At 49.0% G+C, this 25,701-nt stretch overlaps 1 protein-coding gene across 2 annotated transcripts in view; it reads right to left on the reverse strand.

Annotated features, from left to right (window-relative positions):
• Positions 1 to 25,701, reverse strand: part of LOC135828402 (uncharacterized) — a 163,343-nt gene that overhangs the window by 35,000 nt on the left and 102,642 nt on the right. The window lies entirely within an intron of this gene.

A 25,701-nucleotide genomic window follows, 5' to 3' on the forward strand; every position in this document is an offset into this window, starting at 1 on the left:
CCAGGTGCAGTTGCCCGAAGCTGGTACAAAGACTGAAGAAGAGGACTAGCAAGATGCTGGGCCAAGCACCGGTACATAGACCTTGAGGCTACTACGCTGTTCCAAGAATAGAGGTGATATAAGCGAAGAACTAGTTCAGTGGGCGTGGTACGATCGAGTCCAAACACTCTCTTCATTGCTATGTGACCAACGGTCACAATCCTATTGTACAGAGTTGTGCTTAAACAATGTAGGTGTCTAGCCTTCCCCTCGTGCGCTTATTGATACACTATCCAGCTGTCCAGCGGCTCTCCTTCCACCGCTCTCTATCTGCTATACTCTTCTTCACACTCTAAAAGTTCGTGTCTTCTTTACAATAAAACCAGTTCAGTGATTGACGAGTTCGAGATATTATGTGTGCTGTGGTTGAACATGTAGATAATATTGATGATGGACAGGGGACAGAACGTACTAGTATGTCAAAAGCTAATGGAGTGAAGTGAGATCAAGATCTGAAAGAGATTTGTTGAAATGAACAAGGTTTGTTAGAGAGCGGGTAGCATCGGGTAGAGAGTTCCATGTGGTGCTGCCCAGAAATTGGATAGAACAGCTCCCAGCAGGATTGGGTAGGAATGGGATGCGAAGTAAATTATACAGCTGTCCACGGGTGACTATACGATCAGCAAGTGGTATCTGAGGCTGGGCAAGTAATACAAAATAATCTTGAAAAAGAGAGCTTGCAGATCCGGGTATAGACCGGAAAACAAATACAAGCAGCTTCTGTAAAAGGACTTGGTGAAGTGATGGCATGGATAACTTAGCAAGCAAGGGAGCTGTTGGAGTGTGGCAGGGAGCCTGAAACATAGCGAAGTCGTCTCCGAACAGTCCATCACTAAATGAATGTCTTCACCGCGGTCCAGTACTGTTACCAGATCTCGCCGGCAATCTTTTGAGGTTCCGCCTTGAACCCATCGCTGTCTCTAGTGATGTAGAGAAAGCATTTCTCCAACTTTCACTCGCTAACGAAGGTCGAGACGTCACGAGATTCCTATGGGTTCGAGATCCTTTCCAGCCACCCGCTGGAGGAAATATCATCACGTATCACTTTTGTCGAGTACCATTCGGAGTTATCTCGAGCCCCTTCTTGCTCGGAGCTACCATCCAACACCACCTTGAATCATCCGGTAGCCCAGAGGCATCCAACATCATGCAGAATACGTATGTTGACAACGTCCTTCTTGGTGTAGACTCCGTCTCGACTGGTATCAACCTCTACCATCACGCCAAGTCAGTCTTCGCCGATGCCTCCATGAACCTCAGACAGTGGTCCTCTAACTCAGCAGCCCTCATAGAGAGCATCCCAGAATCAGATCGTGCGTCTGGCGAACACCAGAAGGTCCTTGGGCTAGATTGGCACACTGTTACTGATCACCTCAAAGTAGCAAACACATCAGCGTCGGACACACTAGTCCGAACCAAGCGCGAGTTACTTCAGGCCGTAGCTCAGTTCTTCGATCCACTTGGCATCCATTCACCCATCGTCGTGAAGGCCAAGCTCCTCTTACAAGAAGTGTGGCGGCAGAAGCTCCAATGGGACGAAGCACTCCCAGTTTCTATTCTCCACACGTGGAAAACTCTCGCCGCAGAACTCGACGATGCTACAAATCACAGCATCCCACGTCCATGCTGCATTCCAGAAGCCGACCAACACACACTTCATGTCTTCTGCGATGCTTCGCAAACTGCCTATGCTGCAGTTGCATACTTGTCATCGTCCGGATCTGCTACTGAATCGCACCTCATTCTTAGTAGATCTAAGTTAGCTCCGCTCAAGCCGTCTCCGAAGTTAACCATTCCATAGTTGGAACTCATGGCAGCAGCACTTGGTGCCGATCTCATCGCCTTCTTGAAAAAGCAGCTCCCGATTAATCTTGATCACATTATTCTATGGTCCGATTCTACATGTGTGTTAGGATGGATCAACAGTCGCAAGGACTTACCTTCCTTTGTCCAGCGTCGAGTCACTCGGATACGTAAATCTGAAGCCGAGTACCGCTACGTTCCTTCGCGAGACAATCCAGCTGATCTCCCGTCGCGAGGAACATCTTCTCACCTCTCCGAAGAGTCCATCTGGTGGCACGGCCCAGAGTGGTTGCAGAACCCACTCGTTCCAGAACCTGAACAGCCCAATACGGAAGAATCGAGGTCTCCGTCCAAAAAAAAAGGAGTTAGTCCACCCTCGGTTTCATTACATCCGCTCAAAAAAAGGGTGTAGTGATCCTATTGAAGCTGTCTCTCTTGTTGTTGGGGAAGATCCTTCGGAACCATTTGATCTAAGCGCGTCGGACTTCTCAACAATGGGTCGACTTGTGCGTGTCACAGCATGGGCTCAGCGTTTCATCCGAAATTGCAGAAAATCAGCAACCAAGAAACTTAAAGATCAGCTCACTGTTCCCGAACTGTGTAGTGCACGCAACCTGTGGCTGCAGTCATCCCAGAGAAACCACTGTACCGACGTAGTATCAGCCATCCGGGAACAAAGGAAGAACAACACCGTACAGTCTCTTCGTCTCTACATCGACGACAGAGGACTCATCCGAAGCCGTGGAAGACTTGAACATGCGAACCTTCCACCTAGCTCTAAGTTCCCTATTTTCTTGCCTCATAACTCAGCCGTAACACGACTGCTCGTCGACGAGCATCACCGCATCCTCATGCATCCTGGAGTGTCGCATACTCTTGCTAGCATAAGGGAGAAGTACTGGATCCCTAAAGGCCGCAGTACCGTGAAGACCATCCTAAAAAAGTGCATCACATGCCGTCGAGCTGAAGGTGGTCCGTTTGACATGCCAGCAATGGCTCCATTACCACCGGAAAGAGTCAACGTAGCAGAAGCATTCCTATACACCGGCGTCGACTACTTTGGTCCTCTCTTCGCGAAGACAGCTGAAGCATCGGTAAAGGTTTGGGTAGCCCTCTTCACATGCCTATCAACACGCGCAGTCCATCTCGAGCTTGTTACGGATATGTCATCAGAGCAATTTCTACTAGCCTTCCGCCGTTTCGTATCACGTAGAGGTGTGCCCAGAGCGATGTGGTCAGACAACGCGCCACAGTTTAAAATGACGAAGACAACCCTCGACAAGGCTTGAAAGGAGGTGATCAGCGACCCAGCAGTAGCCGACACCATCACGGCACGTGGCACCGACTGGCACTTTAGTGTGCAGCACGCCCCTTGGATGGGTGGAATTTATGAGCGAATGGTAGGGCTTGTGAAACGAGCTCTCCGCAAGACTGTCGGATCAGCCCACCTGACCCCAGACCAGTTGCGGACATTTCTTACTGAAGCGAAGGCCGCAGTCAACAGTCGGCCTCTCGTTTACGTGGGGGGAGACACACCTATGGCTAGCACTGATGTGATCACACCTTCCCACTTTCTATCTTTAAAACCTAATTTAATGTTTCCTGAGTTAATTGATGAACAGAATATCTACCCAGACTTTTTGTGTCGCCTTTCTTCTGCCTCTTCTTTGTTACAGGGGTGGAAGAAAGGCCAAGCCCTCGTCAAGGACTTCTGGACAACTTGGCAATGGGACTACCTGCTAAGTCTCAGAGAGCGCATGTGATATCCGTACTAGTGAGCTACCTCACGTGATAGATCATTATCTTTCTACTCCTCTACCCTAAGTTGTATCAGCCGCGCATGCTTTTCCGTTGTGCTGCTGAGCTTCTCTGTCGTTCTAGTTCGGCGTTCTAGCTTTGATCTTGAAGTCAACAGTGCCCCTTTTGTCTTGTTCTGAACTGCTCTGGTGTGATCATAATATTTGGCGACGAAGTCCTTGATTCAGCTGCCACGATGAGCACAGTAAAATCATTGAACCCGTTTGATCTGGAACCGCCTGAGTCGGTTGGCCCTCGTTGGGAGAAATGGCTGGCTCGTTTCGATAATTATTTGATTGCAGCAAACATCACGGAAGACGAGCGGCAGAGAGCCCAGCTCTTGCACGGTGGCGGTGAGGACGTGTTTGACGTCTACCTCACCTTTGACAGCAGTAGCATTACAAGTTACGACGACTTGAAGGATGCTCTGACGGCTCACTTCAGTCCGAAGCGCAACAGGGAATACGAGGTCTACTTGTTCCGTCGTTAGAAACAATCTCAGTCGGAGACCCTTGATAGCTACGTAACTCGTCTTAGGCGTTTGGGCAAGCACTGTCAATTTGCAGATATGGACACAGAGCTAAAGTCTCAGGTCGTACAGCACTGTGTGTCGTCGAAGGTACGTGAAAAGGCTTTCATGGAGAGCAGCATGTCGTTGGCAGACCTCCTTACTTATGCACGTTCAGTGGAAGTCACGATGTCGTCTGTGGCAGCCATGGTCGGGGCCAGCAGCTTCAGCAAGCCTGAACAACCCCCAAGTCCATAAAGTGGAGAGGCGACACCCATCAAGTCGTGACCAGCCCAGTCCTTCCAGTAAGGCCGTTCGCAAATGTAGCGGATGCGGGGGGAAATGGCACGACAACCGCTCGGATTGCCCAGCATGGGGCAAGACGTGCAAGTCCTGCAGCAGGTCGAATCATTTCGCAAAGGTATGCCGGTCGAAGGCTGTGCATCAGTTTTCCGAGCAGAGAGCCCCGGAGTTCGCATCACCTGACCAGACGGCGGAATACAGCGCGGAGCTGCACCACACCAGTTGCTCTGGTCATGTGCGTTCCAACGTGGATCCTTATATGTGTAGTGTGAGTCTGGCTGGCACCCCTGTTGTGTTTGAGATAGACACCGGAGCGGCAGTAACAATAATCAACAAAGCGGAGTACCAGACACTGGCGTCGAAAGATACCAAGCAGCAACTCCCCAGTCTGGAGACGAATGACCTGCCGAGCCTTAGGTCGTATGCTGGCAAGATCATACCAGTTATTGGTCGTCTCATCTGCAATGCCCGCCATGCGAAGAACTCGGCTCAGCTGACCATGTTTGTCGTCGAGGGTTCTGGTCCGAATCTGTTGGGTAGAGACGCGCTGCAGACGCTAAAGCTCAACTGGAACCGAGTCTTCAATGTCACCGGAGATCTGAGCAGTGACCTCCTGAGCAAGCATCCTGATGTTTTCAAGCCCGGACTAGGCACCTGGAAGCACGGCAGTGTCAAGCTTGCAGTCGACCGCAATGCTAGACCTCGCTTCCTGAAAGCTCGCTCTGTGCCTTATGCTCTACAGTCTGCCGTGGAGAAGGAGCTGGACAAACTAGTCGACAACAATGTCATTCAGCCAGTCGAATTCGCTGAGTGGGCAGCACCGATTGTGCCAGTTCTCAAGAGCAATGGCCAAGTCCGCATCTGTGGTGATTACAAGTGCACTGTTAACCAGGCAGCCAAGACAGATAAGTACCCATTGCCGAACATAGAGGATTTGTACGTGAAACTTGCTAATGGCTGTTGCTTCACCAAGCTCGACCTCAGTCAAGCTTATCTCCAATTACCACTGGATGAACAGTCTAAACTTCTTACCACCATCAACACCACAAAGGGACTGTTTGTGTAGAACCGACTGCCTTTTGGTGTGTCTTCGGCCCCGAGCATATTTCAACGTACGCTCGACCAATTGCTAGCTGGAATACCAATGGTCGTGATCTACTTGGATGACATCCTTGTCTCTGGCACAACTCGTGAAGAACACGACAAACATCTGAACATGGTTCTGGAACGTCTCAACGCAGCTGGATTGCGTTTGAACCGCACCAAATGTTCATTTGCAAGGTCCTCTGTGACATTCTTAGGTCACATCATCGATGCATCTGGAATTAAGCCAACCAAGGAGAAAGTGCAAGATGTCATTGATGCAAGGGCTCCTACCGACGTACAAGAGCTGAGAAGCTACCTCGGACTAATCAACTACTACCACAAGTTCATTCCTAACCTGAGCTCAGTACTTGCTCCGTTGTATGAACTATTGTCTTCCAAGAGTTGGGACTGGTCTCATCGTCAACAGTCCGCATTCGAGAGTAGCAAGAAGCTGCTCATTGACTCACCCGTCCGTGTGCATTACGACCCTAAACTACCAATTATTGTGAGCTGTGATGCCTCACCGTACGGCATTGGTGCAGTTTTGTCGCATGTTGTCAATGGCGAGGAGCATCCGGTAATCTTCGCATCGCGTACCCTGTCGTCAGCAGAACGAAACTACGCACAGATTGAGAAGGAAGGCCTCGCCATGGTTTTCGCTGTCAAGCGATTCCACAAGTACCTGTATGGCCAATCATTCACTCTTCAAACAGACCACAAACCTCTGCTGGGTTTGTTCAGCGAGTGTCGGCCTGTTCCTGCTATGGCCAGCGGTCGTATTCAGCGTTGGGCGCTGATGTTAGCCAACTATGACTATGAGCTACAGTACAAGCCCGGCAAATCGAATGGAAACGCTGATGGTCTCAGTCGTCTGCCGGCACCAACGCCAGAATTCCAGGTTCCCGTGCCGGCTGAAACAGTTTTGTCAATGACTGTTTTGGATGGAACTCCCGTGACATCATCGAGCGTTGCGCAATGGTCTCGCCGTGATCCAGTGCTTGCATTAGTTCTTAAGTACGTCCAGGAAGGCTGGCCTAACGACGTGCATAGTGATTACCAAGTGTACTACCGTCGTCGAAGTGAACTCTCCATCATCGATGGGTGCTTACTGTTGGGGTCTCGCGTTGTCATTCCGCCCCAAGGCCGAGAAAAGTTACTGGAAGAGTTACATTTCAGCCATCCCGGCATAACCAGAATGAAGTCGCTCGCCCGCAGCTACGTCTGGTGGCCATCGATCGATGCCGAAATTGAACTCAAGGTCCGCAGCTGTGAGCCATGTCAAGCAACCCAGAAGTCTCCAGCACTACAGCCATTGCATCCCTGGGAGTGGCCAGGCAAACCCTGGACCCGACTGCACATTGATTATGCAGGCCCTGTGGAAGGCAAGATGCTACTTGTGATCGTCGACAGCCACAGCAAGTACATCGACGTGCACGCCGTTCCATCTGCTACGTCGACAGCTACCATTGGCAAGCTTCGGGAGTGTTTCGCTACACATGGTCTTCCGCATCAGCTTGTCTCGGATAATGGCTCAGTGTTCACCAGCTCGGAGTTTCAACAATTTTGCTCAAGTAACGGTATCAAGCATACCTTGGTTTCACCCTACCACCCAGCAAGCAACGGTCTTGCTGAACGAGCAGTTCAAACAGTCAAATCCGGCTTGAAGAAATTGTCAGGTGCTGGTGGAGACCTAGCGTCACGGTTACACCGCTTTCTGTTTCATTATCGCTTAACGCCTCAGTCAACAACAGGCCAGTCACCATTTCAGCTGCTTATGAACCGCACGCCACGTTCTCGTCTTGACCTGACGTTTCCAGATACATCCGCACGTGTCTTGAACAGGCAAGGTGCTGCTGTTGACCGTCGCACAGCTCGGGCGTCGGATCTCTGTTGTGGTGATGCTGTTTGGGTGATTAACTTCACATCGACGCATAAATGGATGCCTGGTGTGCTGGAAGAATGTCTTGGTCCAGCCACGTTTACTGTACGTCTGGATGATGGTCGCATATGGAAGCGCCATGCTGATCACATTAGACGCCGTCTTCCGTCCGAGGGAGGAGAAATGCTACCCGAGAGTGCAGGCATATCCGACCGGTCATCACCGCCATCAACTTCAACTTTGGCAACTGCACAGCCGCCGTCACATGCAGATGCCGAATCACCACAGCCGTCACAGCCAGAGGTTGCCGCCAGCCTCCAGGATGTGGAATCAACATCGCTATCCTCTTCTGCATCTGCTGCACCTTCCGCTGAATCTTCTACTCAGTCTTCTGCTATCTCTGTTAATTCTCCTAGCTCTAATCTGCGCAGGTCTACACGCTCAAGGAAGTCCCCTGATCGTATGAACTTGTAACTGCAGACCTGCTGGGTTTTGCGTTCAGCTCTCTGTTGATATTTGCAGTTCCTTAGTGTGTTACATTGAACTCGCTTCTCGTATCAGCAACAAATAATAGTGAACTCATTTCTCATACTATTGCTTATGTGTTCCTCATCTAATGGTGGAGGGATGTGATATCCGTACTAGTGAGCTACCTCACGTGATAGATCATTATCTTTCTACTCCTCTACCCTAAGTTGTATCAGCCGCGCATGCTTTTCCGTTGTGCTGCTGAGCTTCTCTGTCGTTCTAGTTCGGCGTTCTAGCTTTGATCTTGAAGTCAACAGTGCCCCTTTTGTCTTGTCCTGAACTGCTCTGGTGTGATCATAATAGCGCACCAGTGCTGGACGCCACAAGCGAGGCACAGAAACCTACGTACCCAGAGTCGGACAGCCGGTCCTCATGGGTGACAGCCAACCACGCGGCACGTGGAAGCTAGGCGTAGTCCAAACTATCCACACGGGGAAGGACAACGTCACTAGGTCTGTGACACTCAGAACCACTACAGGCAAGTCGTTGCAGCGCCCAGTTAGTACCCTGTATCCACTAGAATGTGAGTTACCCGATAGTGTGGATGTAACATGTGAGGATGTACCTTCACCAACCCCAGTGCCATCTCAAGATGTGCATGCACCTGCTGTTGATGTAGCGTCCACCATTAATACCAGACCGCAGCGCAGAACTGCAACACAGAGCCGGCGTCAAACGGTCGCTCTGAGAGACTCCAATCTTGTGTAAACACCACTCGTTCGAGTCAGGTTACAATAACTCAAACACGGATGATTTCTTGCAATATGTCAAGCTGAGACCCAATCTCAGACAATCCGTTTGCTTTCAGCTCTCCCATGTATTCTTTGCTATTTCAGTCAGATTCTCAGTCGCAGTATTTCAGTCATACTGCTTTCAGCTCTCCCATGTATTCTTGCTATTTCAGTCAGATTCTCAGTCGCAGTATTTCAGTCATACTGCTTTCAGCTCTCCCATGTATTCTTGCTATTTCAGTCAGATTCTCAGTCGCAGTATTTCAGTCATACTGCTTTCAGCTCTCCCATGTATTCTTTGCTATTTCAGTCTTCACACTCTAAAAGTTCGTGTCTTCTTTACAATAAAACCAGTTCAGTGATTGACGAATTCGAGATATTATGTGTGCTGTGGTTGTACATGTAGATAATATTGATGATGGACAGGGGACAGAACGTACTAGTGTGTCAAAAGCTAATGGAGTGAAGTGAGATCAAGATCTGAAAGAGATTTGTTGAAATGAACCAGGTTTGTTAGAGAGCGGGTAGCATCGGGTAGAGAGTTCCATGTGGTGCTGCCCAGAAATTGGATAGAACATCTCCCAGCAGGATTGGGTAGGAATGGGATGCGAAGTAAATTATACAGCCGTCCACGGGTGACTATACGATCAGCAAGTGGTATCAGAGGCTGGGCAAGTAATACAAAATAATCTTGAAAAAGAGAGCTTGCAGATCCGGGTATAGACCGGAAAACAAATACAAGCAGCTTCTGTAAAAGGACTTGGTGAAGTGATGGCATGGATAACTTAGCAAGCAAGGGAGCTGTTGGAGTGCGGCGGGGAGCCTGAAACACAGCACGAATACCAGACTTATGCAGGCTCTTTGTGCCTTGCCCCGGGTGCATGCCTGGTGACCAGGTGCAGTTGCCCGAAGCTGGTACAAAGACTGAAGAAGAGGACTAGCAAGATGCTGGGCCAAGCACCAGTACATAGACCTTGAGGCTACTACGCTGTTCCAAGAATAGAGGTGGTATAAGCGAAGAACTAGTTCAGTGGGCGTGGTACGATCGAGTCCAAACACTCTCTTCATTGCTATGTGACCAACGGTCACAATCCTATTGTACAGAGTTGTGCTTAAACAATGTAGGTGTCTAGCCTTCCCCTCGTGCGCTTATTGATACACTATCCAGCTGTCCAGCGGCTCTCCTTCCACCGCTCTCTATCTGCTATACTCTTCTTCACACTCTAAAAGTTCGTGTCTTCTTTACAATAAAAACAAGTTCAGTGATTGACGAGTTCGAGATATTATGTGTGCTGTGGTTGAACATGTAGATAATATTGATGATGGACAGGGGACAGAACGTACTAGTGTGTCAAAAGCTAATGGAGTGAAGTGAGATCAAGATCTGAAAGAGATTTGTTGAAATGAACAAGGTTTGTTAGAGAGCGGGTAGCATCGGGTAGAGAGTTCCATGTGGTGCTGCCCAGAAATTGGATAGAACATCTCCCAGCAGGATTGGGTAGGAATGGGATGCGAAGTAAATTATACAGCCGTCCACGGGTGACTATACAATCAGCAAGTGGTATCAGAGGCTGGGCAAGTAATACAAAATAATCTTGAAAAAGAGAGCTTGCAGATCCGGGTATAGACCGGAAAACAAATACAAGCAGCTTCTGTAAAAGGACTTGGTGAAGTGATGGCATGGATAACTTAGCAAGCAAGGGAGCTGTTGGAGTGCGGCGGGGAGCCTGAAACACAGCACGAATACCAGACTTATGCAGGCTCTTTGTGCCTTGCCCCGGGTGCATGCCTGGTGACCAGGTGCAGTTGCCCGAAGCTGGTACAAAGACTGAAGAAGAGGACTAGCAAGATGCTGGGCCAAGCACCGGTACATAGACCTTGAGGCTACTACGCTGTTCCAAGAATAGAGGTGATATAAGCGAAGAACTAGTTCAGTGGGCGTGGTACGATCGAGTCCAAACACTCTCTTCATTGCTATGTGACCAACGGTCACAATCCTATTGTACAGAGTTGTGCTTAAACAATGTAGGTGTCTAGCCTTCCCCTCGTGCGCTTATTGATACACTATCCAGCTGTCCAGCGGCTCTCCTTCCACCGCTCTCTATCTGCTATACTCTTCTTCACACTCTAAAAGTTCGTGTCTTCTTTACAATAAAACCAGTTCAGTGATTGACGAGTTCGAGATATTATGTGTGCTGTGGTTGAACATGTAGATAATATTGATGATGGACAGGGGACAGAACGTACTAGTGTGTCAAAAGCTAATGGAGTGAAGTGAGATCAAGATCTGAAAGAGATTTGTTGAAATAAACAAGGTATGTTAGAGAGCGGGTAGCATCGGGTAGAGAGTTCCATGTGGTGCTGCCCAGAAATTGGATAGAACATCTCCCAGCAGGATTGGGTAGGAATGGGATGCGAAGTAAATTATACAGCTGTCCACGGGTGACTATACGATCAGCAAGTGGTATCTGAGGCTGGGCAAGTAATACAAAATAATCTTGAAAAAGAGAGCTTGCAGATCCGGGTATAGACCGGAAAACAAATACAAGCAGCTTCTGTAAAAGGACTTGGTGAAGTGATGGCATGGATAACTTAGCAAGCAAGGGAGCTGTTGGAGTGCGGCGGGGAGCCTGAAACACAGCACGAATACCAGACTTATGCAGGCTCTTTGTGCCTTGCCCCGGGTGCATGCCTGGTGACCAGGTGCAGTTGCCCGAAGCTGGTACAAAGACTGAAGAAGAGGACTAGCAAGATACTGGGCCAAGCACCGGTACATAGACCTTGAGGCTACTACGCTGTTCCAAGAATAGAGGTGATATAAGCGAAGAACTAGTTCAGTGGGCGTGGTACGATCGAGTCCAAACACTCTCTTCATTGCTATGTGACCAACGGTCACAATCCTATTGTACAGAGTTGTGCTTAAACAATGTAGGTGTCTAGCCTTCCCCTCGTGCGCTTATTGATACACTATCCAGCTGTCCAGCGGCTCTCCTTCCACCGCTCTCTATCTGCTATACTCTTCTTCACACTCTAAAAGTTCGTGTCTTCTTTACAATAAAACCAGTTCAGTGATTGACGAGTTCGAGATATTATGTGTGCTGTGGTTGAACATGTAGATAATATTGATGATGGACAGGGGACAGAACGTACTAGTGTGTCAAAAGCTAATGGAGTGAAGTGAGATCAAGATCTGAAAGAGATTTGTTGAAATGAACAAGGTTTGTTAGAGAGCGGGTAGCATCGAGTAGAGAGTTCCATGTGGTGCTGCCCAGAAATTGGATAGAACATCTCCCAGCAGGATTGGGTAGGAATGGGATGCGAAGTAAATTATACAGCCGTCCACGGGTGACTATACGATCAGCAAGTGGTATCAGAGGCTGGGCAAGTAATACAAAATAATCTTGAAAAAGAGAGCTTGCAGATCCGGGTATAGACCGGAAAACAAATACAAGCAGCTTCTGTAAAAGGACTTGGTGAAGTGATGGCATGGATAACTTAGCAAGCAAGGGAGCTGTTGGAGTGCGGCGGGGAGCCTGAAACACAGCACGAATACCAGACTTATGCAGGCTCTTTGTGCCTTGCCCCGGGTGCATGCCTGGTGACCAGGTGCAGTTGCCCGAAGCTGGTACAAAGACTGAAGAAGAGGACTAGCAAGATGCTGGGCCAAGCACCGGTACATAGACCTTGAGGCTACTACGCTGTTCCAAGAATAGAGGTGATATAAGCGAAGAACTAGTTCAGTGGGCGTGGTACGATCGAGTCCAAACACTCTCTTCATTGCTATGTGACCAACGGTCACAATCCTATTGTACAGAGTTGTGCTTAAACAATGTAGGTGTCTAGCCTTCCCCTCGTGCGCTTATTGATACACTATCCAGCTGTCCAGCGGCTCTCCTTCCACCGCTCTCTATCTGCTATACTCTTCTTCACACTCTAAAAGTTCGTGTCTTCTTTACAACGAGAGAGCTTGGAAGCTCAGGGCCCTACGCTATGCTTTTATGCTTTTTTGCCTAGCTCATCGTACATGTTATAAGAACTGATGGAAATGTCTTTTTCCGTTGATTGGCCACATCACTGTATTGCAAAAACGTTTCAATCGGTTTGAACATTATGAGTTAGGCAAAAGTATTTGCAGAATTTATTGCGGACTGTTATTTCTCTAATAATCATATACTTTTGGTTTGCTCCTTCTTTTCTTTTTATCTCCTTATACTGTAAATCAACAAATTTTGGCCGATGAGAAATAGAAACCTCTCTAATAGAGAGGTTAAGATGCACGTTATTTCCGACGTGACGCGCAATTTCACGTCAAATTTGAAATCGATTGGTATTTTTGCTCTCACATGCATCCATTGCTCAATCATGCATCATTTGCCTATATGACAAACTTTGGCCTACGACTTACTTTGGCCGGTTGGTACCAAGCGGCGAAATCATTGAAATTAAATCGCCAGCGAAAATTAGTTAATTTTAATACAGTAATCGGATTTTCTGGCCTTTTTGTAGCAATACATGTACATTGACCTCTTGAGCCAATGACGACGCCGAATGCATGGTTGCCTGTGGAGCACATTACATAACTTTACAGTCTCCTAAAATACGTAACCTGTCCGACGGCAAAAGAGGCTGCAGATTTAGTTTTTCTGCGCGTCGACGGGATGTCTGCGACGCGAAAGTTCAGTTCGTGTTATTCGGCTCGCACGTCGAAAAATCAACGCGAGTGACCTGCTGCTCACGTCGAAATTTGGACATTACATAACTTCACAGTCTTCTAAAATACGTATCCTGTCCGACGGCAAAAGAGGCTGCAGATTTAGTTTTTCTGCGCGTCGACGGGATGTCTGTCCTGACGTTTACTGGGACCGGCGCTGACTCTGCCGATCACGGGCGTTCTGGACTCGACGGGATGTCTGTCCTGACGTTTCCTGGGACTGGCTTAGACTCTGCCGATCACGGGCGTTCTGGACTCAACGGGATGTCTGTCCTGACGTTGCCTGGGACCGGCTGACTCTGCCGATCACGGGCGTTCTGGAGTCGACGGGATCTCTCTTCCGACGTTTCCTGTGACCGGCGCTGAATCGCTCGTTCACGCTTATTTTGGACACGACGGGATCTCTCTTCCAAAGTATGTTTATGCTGGCGCATCCTATCACCTATTCGGCGTCTATTCTAATTTAATTTCCTCCTCGTCTCCCTATTTCTTTCCAAATCTCCCTCTACATCAGGGAGTCGTATACATAATACGACGAATATTGGTACGGTACGGGACAGATACAGGAGCCCGCAAATATTGTGGACAGCTGTGATGTACAATCCTGTAGAGCCTTTGTAGTCACAGATACGGGACAGATACGGGACAGATACAAGATAGCTCCAGCCGTGACACAAACAAACAAACAAACAAACAAACAAACAAACAAACAAACAAACAAACAAACAAACAAACAAACACCAAATTAAAGCTGTGTGGACCCTGGCTAGCGCCAGACGTTACTGAAGTAACGTCTTCTGCATAGCTACGGGAATAAAACCAGTTCAGTGATTGACGAGTTCGAGATATTATGTGTGCTGTGGTTGAACATGTAGATAATATTGATGATGGACAGGGGACAGAACGTACTAGTGTGTCAAAAGCTAATGGAGTGAAGTGAGATCAAGATCTGAAAGAGATTTGTTGAAATAAACAAGGTATGTTAGAGAGCGGGTAGCATCGGGTAGAGAGTTCCATGTGGTGCTGCCCAGAAATTGGATAGAACATCTCCCAGCAGGATTGGGTAGGAATGGGATGCGAAGTAAATTATACAGCTGTCCACGGGTGACTATACGATCAGCAAGTGGTATCTGAGGCTGGGCAAGTAATACAAAATAATCTTGAAAAAGAGAGCTTGCAGATCCGGGTATAGACCGGAAAACAAATACAAGCAGCTTCTGTAAAAGGACTTGGTGAAGTGATGGCATGGATAACTTAGCAAGCAAGGGAGCTGTTGGAGTGCGGCGGGGAGCCTGAAACACAGCACGAATACCAGACTTATGCAGGCTCTTTGTGCCTTGCCCCGGGTGCATGCCTGGTGACCAGGTGCAGTTGCCCGAAGCTGGTACAAAGACTGAAGAAGAGGACTAGCAAGATACTGGGCCAAGCACCGGTACATAGACCTTGAGGCTACTACGCTGTTCCAAGAATAGAGGTGATATAAGCGAAGAACTAGTTCAGTGGGCGTGGTACGATCGAGTCCAAACACTCTCTTCATTGCTATGTGACTAACGGTCACAATCCTATTGTACAGAGTTGTGCTTAAACAATGTAGGTGTCTAGCCTTCCCCTCGTGCGCTTATTGATACACTATCCAGCTGTCCAGCGGCTCTCCTTCCACCGCTCTCTATCTGCTATACTCTTCTTCACACTCTAAAAGTTCGTGTCTTCTTTACAATAAAACCAGTTCAGTGATTGACGAGTTCGAGATCACAACAGCAGTATTCAGTAGGCATGGGCCAGTTAAGGTGTATGTTTGAATTCTTTATTCTCACGATGGCACCATCGCCAATAAGAGATAAGTTTATGAGAAGGTAAGATGCTGTGGGTGAGGCTGTGGGTTATACAGTTGGAAAGTGATTCACATCACTTTGAGTTTTACAAGTATGGGAGGTGGTGAGCGCTGCAGGAGCAGATTGAGTTAATCAGCAGTGAGCAGATTTCTTGTTTGAAAGCAGGTCGGGAGGAGACGTCGCGAATGCTAGCAGGGGGGGGGGGGCATTGTAGTATTTTAGGGACTTGTACAGTGGGGACTCTTTACAGCGATCTGTTCTGGTGGGTGGGAGGTGCCAAGTGCGCGCGTGTAGAAGGCTATACTGGGCCGTAACTTGAGCGGGGGTGTTGAGCATGCGTATGTGTTGTGGGGCATATTGGTATTTTATGGAGTGTGCAAGAAGGGTGAGCTTCACTTGTTGTCACTGTCACTATATGTTGTCACTGTCTCTGCTCCGTTGGGCAATCACATGTATTCGAGGGTCCCGGGCATCGTATCGGCATAGGGATAGGGCCTTTATAAACAGCTGCTGACCTTTGCCAGTACGGTAATGTCTGTGTGTGCTCGTTCACCTAGGGTTTTTCTTCTCTTTTTTTGTGTTCCAGTTGATTTTTATTTTTTTATTTTTGTGTTCCAATTGGTTTACTAGCATTTAAATTTGGACTTCACGGAGCATTCCAAAGTTTTAGGAAATTAGAGGCCACATGCCACGTACTGCTCTTTTCTCTCCGAAACTCAACACTTGCAAGCCAGATATGAAAGAAAGAAAAAATCCTCAGTAACACCACCGGCACTCGAACCAGGGACCTTGCTATTCGCGAGCAATGCGCTAACCAACTGAGCTACAGTATGACTCTTATCCACAGTGATGGTAAATCTATCCTTCTTCGATCCGGCAATCCATATCTGGCTTGCATCATACTGGCAACTCACACCAATCAAGAGGGCCCTCGGCCATTCGCTTGATATCATGGGGAGCGCATCAAACTATGTCCACTGCGAGCAAATACAAATTGCAATTTCAAATTTGGACTTCACGGTGAATTTCAAAGTTTTAGGAAATTAGAGGCCACATGCCACGTACTGCTCTTTTCTCTCCGAAACTCAACACTTGCAAGCCACATATGAAAGAAAGAAAAATCATCAGTCACACCACCGGGACTCGAACCAGGGACCGAATGGCCAAGGGCCCTCTTGATTGGTGTGAGTTGCCAGTATGATGCAAACCAAATATGGATTGATCGAAGAAGGATAGATTTACCATCACTGTGGATAAGAGTCATACTGTAGCTCAGTTGGTTAGAGCATTGCTCGTGAATAGCAAGGTCCCTGGTTCGAGTCCCGGTGGTGTGACTGATGATTTTTTCTTTCTTTCATATCTTGCTTGCAAGTGTTGAGTTTCGGAGAGAAAAATTTCCTAAAACTTTGAAATTCTCCGTGAAGTCCAACTTTGAAATTGCAATTTTTAGTTCCTCGCAGTGGACATAGTTTGATGCGCGCCCCATGATATCAAGCGAATGGCCGAGGGCCCTCTTGATTGGTGTGAGTTGCCAGTATGATGCAAGCCAGATATGGATTGATCTGTTAGGTACCCCCTCCCGTACCTTTTCTAGCTGGCCTGCATGCACTTGCGTACTCACCTTTTGTCTCCTTTTGTTCCGTTGGCCTGGGTAGCTACTTGCACGTCCATATTTGCCATAGCTACCCAGGCCCTTTATCTTGCCGTTCAGACTTGATCTCATTCTCTCTTTTCTCCCTCGTCAATAATCACCATGTAGTCGTTTTGTTCGTCTTGGTCTCTTGTCCCGTCTCTCATAAATGTCGTTACACCAACCTACCTGTTCCCGTTGTAATGTCTGGATAATGTGTCGTCAGTCGTCCTTTCTCGTATTCAACAGATCGAAGAAGGATAGATTTACCATCACTGTGGATAATAGTCGTACTGTAGCTCAGTTGGTTAGAGCATTGCTCGCGAATAGCAAGGTCCCTGGTTCGAGTCCCGGTGGTGTGACTGAGGATTTTTTCTTTCTTTCATATGTGGCTTGCAAGTGTTGAGTTTCGGAGAGAAAAGAGCAATACGTGGCATGTGGCCTCTAATTTCCTAAAACTTTGAAATTCTCCGTGAAGTCCAAATTTGAAATTGCAATTTTTAGTTGCTCGCAGTGGACATAGTTTGATGCGCTCCCCATGATATCAAGCGAATGGCCGAGGGCCCTCTTGATTGGTGTGAGTTGCCAGTATGATGCAAGGCAGATATGGATTGATCGAAGAAGGATAGATTTACCATCACTGTGGATAATAGTCGTACTGTAGCTCAGTTGGTTAGAGCATTGCTCGCGAATAGCAAGGTCCCTGGTTCGAGTCCCGGTGGTGTGACTGATGATTTTTTCTTTCTTTCATATCTCGCTTGCAAGTGTTGAGTTTCGGAGAGAAAAGAGCAGTACATGGCATGTGGCCTCTAATTTCCTAAAAGTATTTAAATTTGAAACTCGGATGTTGAGCCATAAATAATACAGTGATGGAGAGTTACTCTTAACTCGTATCCTTATGTCCTTTTCCTTTCAGCATTTAAATTGATTTTGTATTACAAAGTAGTTTAAAGAATTTGAATTTGATTGATGATACAGTAAAACCTGTCTAAGGCGACCCCTCAAGGGACGAGAAAAAGTGGTCGCCGTGGCAAGGTGGTCTTCTTATCCAGGTTCAGTGGGTCACGTGACCATATCCACATGTGATACATCATTTTGATCAGTGCATCACAGTGCACGCACCTATGCTACTCTAGCACGACTCTTGTGCCTGGGGTCCTCAGACCTGTCAAATGTCGTGCATGCACCATGTACATCTACACTTCCTGCACTGATGTGTAGATCTACCATGCCTGATGCACCGTGTAATGCACACATTTACATGACTAGGACTGTGCAACGTGGTCGCGGGTGGGTGGTCGCCGGTCGCGTTGAGCGAGTGGTCGCCTTATCCGAGGTGTTTTGAATGTGAATGCGTCCGTGACAAGGAAAAGTGGTCGCCATGGCCGAGTGGTCGCCATATCCGAGTGGTCGCCATTACAGGCTTCACTGTATGTGCAAGTCATTTTGCCCGTACAAGAGACTTTAGCAAAACTGCCAGAAGTAGCCGAGAGTAAAAAAGTAAAAGTAAATTATCGTGTCCGTTCCCGAAGGGAACTCACGACGGCCGCTAACACCCGATAAACCCTAGCGACAGATGCAGCGCCTAACGGTGGCGGTGAGTGGATAAGTCTCACAACCACTGGCACAAGTGCCGAAAACGACCCCATTAAGTTAGCTGCATCCATGTACCCCTTGTGCCTGGCCACAAGTTCCCAGTTGACTGTGGGTAGCAGAGAGTAGTAAGGAGTAAAAGCAGGGAACAGCATTTATTAAGGCGATAAAATAGTATAAGCAAAGCGGAACAGCATTTTAAGTTCAATTCTGTGTCAAGAAGCCAGCAAGGCAGCAAACGACTGAGATGTAAAATAAGCCAAAATTCAGTTTACTGGAAATTGAGATCACATCTGTAGCTAGCTTGCCTGGAAACAAGACATCACGCTCAGGAAAAGAAAATGCTTCAAGCTCCTCACATCAACGTCTTCAAAATCTTTCCACTAAGTTCTTTCATTGCCGTCTCGTCAGGTGGAATACAGACAAAAAGAAACTGAAAATGTAATGTTGAACGCTCTCTGCAGGGATGACAGCTACACCATAGCTCAGTGGTTATAGCATCGTTGGCCTCAAGCGAAGGTCCCTGGTTCGAGTCCTGGTGGTGACCGTCATTTGTTTTCTTCAGACTTTCCCCGCCTCGTCTTTCCCTCAAACCAGTGAATGCGTACGCGAAATGGAAGTTTCCGGAGGAGGAAGGAGGAAACTGTAGTTATCACCAACCCTCACTGCGCCAAGCTCACGCCGCTACGGCGTGCGGCCTGAGCTGGGCGCCCTGCCGTGCAGTATGGAACTGTCCTCAAGCCAGTCACGTATTTGGCAGCCCAGTGAGCTGTCTACCGGATCGCAGCGTTTAGAAGCGCAAAATGCTGCAGGGCCAGTCTCAGGCTGGTCGCGTAGGCGGCAGGCCGGCGGGTGATGTATATGGATTCCTCCATGCCATATTTGACCTGTAGTTCATGTACTCCCGTACTAGATTTGTACCACAGTTGTATGACCTCGCACCATAACGGCATGCTTGCTTGGCTTGGGAGATACTTCCGTGCTTCATGTGTTTTGCCTCTTCAGTTGTGTTTTCCTTCTCTTCAGATTTGTTTTATAATAAATGTCTTCTTGCTATCTGTAGACATATCATGGCGCAGTGAACTGTTCGTTCCTTGTAGAACTCACCTGTGTGGTTAGTTTCTCGTGCTTTGTGTTTGCACCTCGTTGTGTTGCGCACTGGCCGATTTTTTTTGTAGTTTGTTCGTGATACCAGCATTTGCGTAGGTTACGACCACGATGTCCGACTCAGACCCTGCTCCTGACATTGTTGCCCTGACCGCGATGTTGGCGGCACAAATGAAGTCCTCAGAGGAGAGGGAACGTAAAATGGCTGACCTGTTCCAACAAACTATACAACGACTGACACAACCAACACAACAACCCGTGCAACACAGCACCACATCACCAGCTCCAAAGCCTGTCTCTGCGGAGCGACCGATTTTACTGTCGTCCTCGACATTAGCCGACTTCACGGCATGGCAGGAAATGTGGCGAGACTATTATGAGTGCCAGCACCTGTCAGCCCAGAGCCGTGAGACCAGAGTATCCTCGCTGCGGCAAGCTCTTGATGAGGAGCTACGCAGATTTCTCCGCGAGGGTATTATCGTGACTTCTCCGAATCCCGATGCGGACGATGTGATTTCTGCAGTCAAGGAATATTTGCGACGGCAGCGCAACCCACTCCTGGATCGTATCGCATTTTACGATAGGTGTCAGTCGAAAGGCGAGTCTTTCGATTCTTTTTACACTTCGTTGAAAGAATTACACACTAGCTGTGATTTTCCGGACGTTGTTTTGTGCTCACAATGTTCAGCACACACATGTAGTACCTGTCGCACAAGCCTGACACGTGTGCGTGCTGACACCCTGCGTGACAGGATTGTCATTGGAGTTAGTGACGACGCTACCCGGCACAAGCTATTGTCTGACAAGGATTTGACCCTGAACGATGCAGTCACAATTTGCCGGGCGGAGGAAGCGGCTACCACGACGAGCAGCAGTATCCCGTCCACCAGCCAGCTCAATGCTGTGCGGCGGTCCGCGTACCAACGCAGTAAGCAACAATCCCGACAGGGACAGCCTGGCAGCAAGATGTCTGCACCTGTATTGCCATCTGCATCCGCTCCCTCGTCAGGAAGCGCCACACACAAGAAGTGCCCCAATTGCGGCCGGAGCCCGCACACAAAGTCTAGTTGCCCTGCCAGCGGCAAGAAATGTAATGGCTGTGGCAAGACTGGTCACTTTCTCGCTATGTGTAGGTCGTCGTCACAATCGGACCGGAACTTGAAGCATGTGGGCCAACTGAAGTTGCAGCGTACTCGTCTTGCTGCGCAGCCTACTGTGCGTGTGTCCACCCGTTTAGCCACTGAGGATGAGGCAGTCACGCTACCCTGGGTCCCTGATACTGGCAGTGACGTCGATGCCATTGGCGAGCATCATCTCGAACTGCTTGGCGGGTTCCCCGAGAACCTCGACCATGACCCAGAGTGCGTCCTAGCGGCATCTGGAGAGCAGTTGCAGAACGTCGGCAGTATTCGTGCTTCACTTCAGGTTGGCGAAGGACAACACAGCACCGTAATCCACGTGTACAAGGGTCTGGACGATGCTCTTCTATCACGTTCGTCCTTGAGTGCACTCCAGCTCCTCCCGTCAGATTGGCCTGCACAGTACCCTGCTGCTAATGCTCTCGCGCCACCTAAGATCCGTGCTGTATCAAAGCCTGTTGTCAATCCTAGCTCTGCTGATATCGCTCGTGTTCGCGATGAGCTACTGCAGGAGTTCTCAGACGTGTTTTCCGACACTGGCTTGAAGGCGATGGCAGGTCCTCCGATGGACATCCAACTTCAGCCAGATGCTAAGCCGTCATGTGTCCATACCGGACGCCCGATTCCGTACGCGTTTCGTGACCAGGTCAAGTCACAACTGGACACAATGGTTGTCGATGGCATAATCGAGCCTGTCAGTGAGCCTAGTGAATGGTGTCACCCAATTGTGCTCGTCGACAAGAAAGGTACCTCCGAGAAACGCCTCACCGTCGATTTCAAACGACTGAATGACCAAGTACTGAGACCAGCCCACCCTGTTCGCACCGCTCGCGATGTGGTTTCTGGTATTGGATCGGCACAATTCCTCACCAAGCTTGACGCAAGGCACGGATACTGGCAAATCCCACTGAGTGAGCAGGCATGTCCAATGACCACATTCATCACCCCATACGGCAGGTATCGCTTCCTACGCAACCCTCAAGGCCTGATTTCCGCCGAGGATGTTTTCAACTGCCGCACTGATGCTGCGTTTGATGCAATCCCGAATTTCGCCAAGGTTGTAGATGATTGCCTGGCCTATGATGACGACTTTGCCTCCCATGTCACCCATGTCCGTGACATCCTGCTGTGTGCTCGACAGCATGGCATTACTCTGAGCCCGTCTAAATTCACCTTTGCGGCACGTCACATCCATTTCTGCGGCTACATTGTCAGTCCAGACGGCTGGGTTGTTGACGATGACAAGGCAGCGGCTATTCGCGATTTTGACATTCCTGCGAACCGCACTGATTTGCGTTCGTTTCTTGGCCTGGTGAACCAGTGTAGCGAGTTCTCACCACACCTCGCCGCCTGCACTACTCCGCTTCGTGGTCTGTTAAAGACGACCCGTGAATTTGTTTGGGATGCCAACCACACTGTTGCGTTCGAGAAGACCAAGTCTACTCTGCTGTCTCCTCCTATCCTGGCCTTCTACCAGCATGGACACGACCTCCGTCTGGAGACTGATGCCTCTGCACTACGTGGTCTCGGCTTCGTTCTGTGGCAGAAGCAGGATGATAAGTGGCGAATCATCCAGTGTGGCTACCGCTACCTCTCTGACGCCGAATCTCGCTATGCTGTTGTTGAGCTCGAGATGCTCGCCGTCGTTTGGGCTGTGCACAAGTGCAAGTTGTACTTATCCGGCACCCTATTTGATCTGATCACTGATCACCGTCCGTTGATCCCGATTATCAACGCGTATTCTCTAGATCAGATCGAGAATCTTCACCTTCTCCGTCTTCGCCTGAAGCTGCAGTCGTTTCAAGTGCACGCTTCCTGGCGAAAAGGCTCTGATCACGCGTTTGCTGATGCGTTGTCTCGCAATCCCGTTGGCATCCCGTCTTCAGATGATGAACTCGGCGAAGCCCCTGCTCTTCATTGCCGCAGCATCCGTGTGTGCATGCTCCGTGATGATGGTCCTCACCCCAACCTGAAGTTTGCTGAACTTCGAGCAGCCGCCTCAGCTGATCCAGTCTATCAGTCTCTTGTCCAGTGCGTTCTCCATGGTTTTCCCGCTCGTCAGCGTGATTTAGATGCTCCACTACAACCCTTCTGGAATGGACGTGAACACCTGTCAGTGGACCAGGGCATTGTCATGAAAGGCCAACGCATTCTTGTTCCCTTGGCCATGCGTCAACGTGTTCTCGCTAATCTTCATGCCTCACATCAAGGTCTCGTCCGTACCAAGGCTCGCGCCCGACAGCTCGTGTACTGGCCTGGTCTCACCGCCGACATAGACACCCTTGTCCGTGCCTGTTCCGCGTGTCGAGAATTCCAGTCGTCGCAGTCAGCCGAACCACCGATGAATGACCGTCATCCTACTCTGCCGTTCGAGTTTGTGTCCGCTGATCTGTTCTCTTGCCAAGGCTATGAGTTTCTTGTTTATGTCGACCGTCTGACTGGTTGGCCGTGCGTTGTTCGAACCGGCAGGACCACGTCATCACACGATGTCATTCTCGCTTGTCGTCGTTGGTTTGCCGATCTGGGTGTGCCTGCTGTACTGTGCACCGACGGTGGCCCCCAGTTTGCATCGAAGAAGTTTGCTGACTTCTGTAGCCGTTGGCAAGTGCAACGCGTATCCTCTTCCCCGCATTATCCCCAGAGTAATGGACATGCGGAAGCCGCAGTGAAAGCTATGAAGCGCTTGCTACTCAAGACCTCGTCAAATGGCAATCTCGACACAGATGCATTTCGTCGTGGTCTACTGGAGTGGCGGAATACGCCCGGTCCGTCTGGCAAGAGCCCAGCTGAGCATCTTCTCGGGCATCCACTTCGGTCTTTCGTCATTGCTGAGTGGACGCAGTTTGATTCCTCGTGGTCGACCGTCGCTAGTGAGCGTGAAGAACAGTCACCACCCTCGACACCTGTTTCAGCCAGTACTCCCACCCACTGCTCTCTTCCCGTTCTCCGTATCGGCACTCCTGTGGACGTCCAGGATCCGAAGACGAAGCGTTGGACAACCCGTGGCGTGATTGTGGCCATTGGGCAGCACCGTGACTATTTCGTCAAGTTGGCTAGTGGTCGAGTTTATTGGAGAAATCGCCGTTTTCTTCGTCCGTTCTCTCCACCCGTGCCGTCACCAGCACCATGCGTTTCACCACAGCCGTCTGTTGCCGTTGCTCCTGCTACGCCTCCTCCTCTGCGTCGCAGCACACGAGCACACCAACCACCCTCTCGTTTGAACATTTCCTCCACCCGTGGACAGTCTTATGCATCTTGATTTGTTCTGGACACATCGTGTACATGTTCTTGAGGATTGTTCTTATATCGTATCTTTCCGTATCCTTGTGTGGCATGCTATGTCTGTTCCGCCGTGTGCTATAGGCCGTTGCTTGCCATACTTATTCTTTTCTTGTTTTGTTTGGATTTGATAGATAATACTGGATTTGTTTTCTCAGCATTATCTCGAAGGGGCGTGATGTATATGGATTCCCCCATGCCATATTTGACCTGTAGTTCATGTACTCCCGTACTAGATTTGTACCACAGTTGTATGACCTCGCACCATAACGGCATGCTTGCTTGGCTTGGGAGATACTTCCGTGCTTCATGTGTTTTGCCTCTTCAGTTGTGTTTTCCTTCTCTTCAGATTTGTTTTATAATAAATGTCTTCTTGCTATCTGTAGACATATCAGCGGGCGACCGGCAAGGCTGCATTCGCATTTGGATCACCGAAGTGATACAGCTAGTACAGGTGCTTCGAGTGCACAGTTCGCATTAGGGAGGCATCTTGCATCTGGGGCCCAGGCAGCACGCCCGTAAGCGCACCACCGTATACGCGTATCAGGTATGCGCAGGTGGAGCAGCAGAGCAAGATGTGTGCCGGACACTCACCATCATCCGGTCGACTTCATGGTTGTGCGACTTTACACAGCCGACACTCATTACTTGCTATTGCTTGCAGAAGGCCAGAGTTTTTTTTCTTTTTCGCTCTTTCCCTTCTTCCAGGCATGGCTTCATGTTAGAGCAGTAAATAGCAGTTAGGGACTCAGCTGAGTCAAGCTGGACTCAGCGTGTCAAGTTTGGCATAATTCAAGCAGCGCGCTATCCCCAAACAGTTGTGTGGTCATTGTGTGAGTGTAGACGCAGGAGTCCGCGGTCACGTGAGGGGGGAGTGATAAGTGAAGTTTTATGCGGTAGTGCTGTGCTAGCCACAACGCAAAGACGAGTAGCCAGAAATGACAACGACGCGGCGGAACATGTCACCTGCGTCATACGCATAGAGGGAAAGACAAAGAGGTGCGCGTGTGAAGGAACCAAACAAGCACGCGTGAAGTATTGCAACGACAAGTCTGAGCATTCCGAGTCGCGTGATATTCATTCAGATAGTTGCCTTTTGATCTTGCCACAAAGTGCTAGATTGTTGAATGCTTTAGAAGCTGTCTATATTCATGCTGGGAAGCATGGCCGTTGCAAACAAAACTGAAATTGATATCACACTATCTCAGAAGCACGCTTCGGTGGGTCGTCAACAAACCGCTAGTTTTGTCCATTGGTTGTCGATTTTGGTCGCCGTGTGTCGGACACCTTTTGGTTTAATATGGTGGTAAAGACACACCTGACAATATGGCGGTAAATACAATTCTTTTGCCTGTATTTCACCGGACAAGAAGGCAATGAAAGTACTGATGGATGGAAAAGGCGTTGAAGCTGCTGATTGTCGAAAGCCTAAAACTTGTCTTTTCTCGAGCGTGGCACAACGTGCAGCCGTATCTATTGGATGTCTACACTTTTCAAGACCATCTCCGAGGCCAAACATGGATACTCTACTCTCTGCTCCCCCCCCCCCCCCCCCCCCGGCACTCTTCTCCCCGGACATTCCCCCGGACACCCTATACTCCCCAGATACTAGTATGCTCTGACTATAAGTACTATTTTTGAGCTCCCTGCACATGACCAGTCATTTGACCTACGATCTACAGTGCGTTGTTGGACAGATCTTATGGCCCCTTGAAACAGGCTATACGCAAGGTCTA

The sequence above is a fragment of the Sycon ciliatum genome, chromosome 12 (genome assembly GCF_964019385.1).
Source record: "Sycon ciliatum chromosome 12, ocSycCili1.1, whole genome shotgun sequence".
Lineage (NCBI taxonomy): Eukaryota > Metazoa > Porifera > Calcarea > Leucosolenida > Sycettidae > Sycon > Sycon ciliatum.